This window comes from Cryptomeria japonica, chromosome 5 (assembly GCF_030272615.1).
Source record: "Cryptomeria japonica chromosome 5, Sugi_1.0, whole genome shotgun sequence".
Taxonomy (NCBI): Eukaryota; Viridiplantae; Streptophyta; class Pinopsida; order Cupressales; family Cupressaceae; genus Cryptomeria; species Cryptomeria japonica.
In genome coordinates this window covers 404,552,848-404,555,035 of record NC_081409.1, presented here as the reverse complement: position 1 = coordinate 404,555,035, position 2,188 = coordinate 404,552,848, and positions in this window count along the sequence as shown.

Genomic DNA, 2,188 nt, shown 5'->3' with positions numbered 1-2,188 from the left:
TCACTTCCTGGCAGCAAGATCTGCACACACAGCAAACTCTAAAACAGAAACAATAACATCTCTAGAAATCAAACTCACGACTACAAAGAAAACTAATCTAAAATTTAGAAAGCAATATGAAGCATAAATAACTAGTCTAGAAAATAATCTCATGAGAAATAAACAACAACCTACAATTGTAAACAAAATAGAAATGATATTTTATAAATAACATGAATAAAATACACATCTAATCTAATAGTAATCACCAAACATTATGAGAAGTGGATCTTGCCTCCTCAACACATCTAGTGAAGGAGAACAAACAACTCTCTACACTGCTTTGATTAGAATAATATTATTTTATTCATCCAGAAATATTACAAAGTGTGCATACATAAATTTGGCTGTAGATATCTTCTATGTTGCTCACCAATATCTTTATTATAAATCTGCTCCTCCCTTGTTTACAAAATATGCATGTATATAAGTATATGCTGAGTTTATAACAACTGATAACTAAAGAAATATTAAATAGTTTGTATCAACAAACTGGTGAGAAAAAAGGCTCACGTAAATCAATTGGGACTGGCCACAAATTATTAACAAATCTATTGTAACAATAAGCAAAAATAGAGATGACAATGGTTACATTTTTCTCTATCTATGCAAGCACTTGTACCACAAGTTCCCTCAGCAAAGTGAATCCTCCACAGATCATTCTCCACGTGAACAAAACCATTACTCATTGCAGAAAAATTTGGAGTCTTGGTTGGCTACAATAGTAAATTAGGAATTATTGCGTTTAGAAAACCACCAGTAACTTCAAAATGGCTCATTTTTTGGAGATTATGTCATGCAATAACTTAACTGGGCCCATTCTAGACAAAACCCATGTGAATTTTTAAGATTTGTCCTCATTTGCTTGCAAATTGCAATGCAAAACTGACTGGCTTATTTTTGTCTGGCGGATTTTTTATTTCTCCTAGATAGCTGGCACATAAATCACGAGCTCTCCTCTAGTTATCTCATACAGATTTCACTTGATGTGACATTAGTTACGGCTAGGAGATCATGAAATAAAGATTGGAGGCATTCTTCTATTAATGGGGAATCATTTAAAATATTAACTAAAAATTGATGTGTATAGCATGTAAGCATATTTGACGCCACTTGAATATGCATTGGTCCATATCATATGAAGAAATAATGCTCTGAACCGATGTAGCAAGAGTCCACTTGGAAATGACAAGAAGGTTCTTGCACAAAATATGGCAGGAAGCATGTTGCAAGATATATATTCTTGACATGGAAGAAATATTAGTAAACACAATTTGATATTATTTATTCACTATTTTATCTAAAAACTTGATTAAATATTGCTTATATATATGAAACCATATGCAACATAAAATGGTAAAATTGTATGGAAATGGTATATAAAACTGGATATGAAGGCATATTGGAAGCCATAAAATATGGTGTAAAATAGAGCATATTTGGCTCTCATCAATCTTAATGACACATGACCAACTAATGCAAAGGACGATACCTAAGGACACATATGCACAAGTGGATCTAGATAAAGACACATGACCAACGCTATGCATGAGACACTATTTACAAGATGTACAAGAGATATGGATGATGGATGAGGATTCGAGGATAGACATGATGTTGTCCCAATCAAGATGAAAAGCGATGAGAGATTGATGACTAATTAGGTGTTGCTGATGTGAGAATGATATATCCCAAAACAACACTAGGATTGGATTGATGGTGGATGGAGTGTTGTTGATATGGGAATGATATATCCTGAAACAACACCTAAGTTGGGAAGGATGCATCTCGATGATGATGATTGGATTGTGATCAAGGCTTGTAGCAAGGATGGGAACAATACCAAGGATGTGATTGGATAATTTGATTGATGCTCGACTTTGGATAGCTAAGGAAGATGGATAGGATTTGCATGTGATGGTGGATTGTGAGGAGAAAATGGATTGATTAGATGGATTTCATTGGATTGCATGGGGGTAGTCTAGACCTAGATACCAATGACAAGGGATGTAAGAAATGATAGAATGATATGATGGTAAGGATTGAGAAATGGAGGATAGTATGAAAAGGATTTGAAGATGGAAGCTTTATGGATGTGGCTAGAGGATGAAAGGATGAGAGACAAATGGATGGAGGTAGATGAGGATTG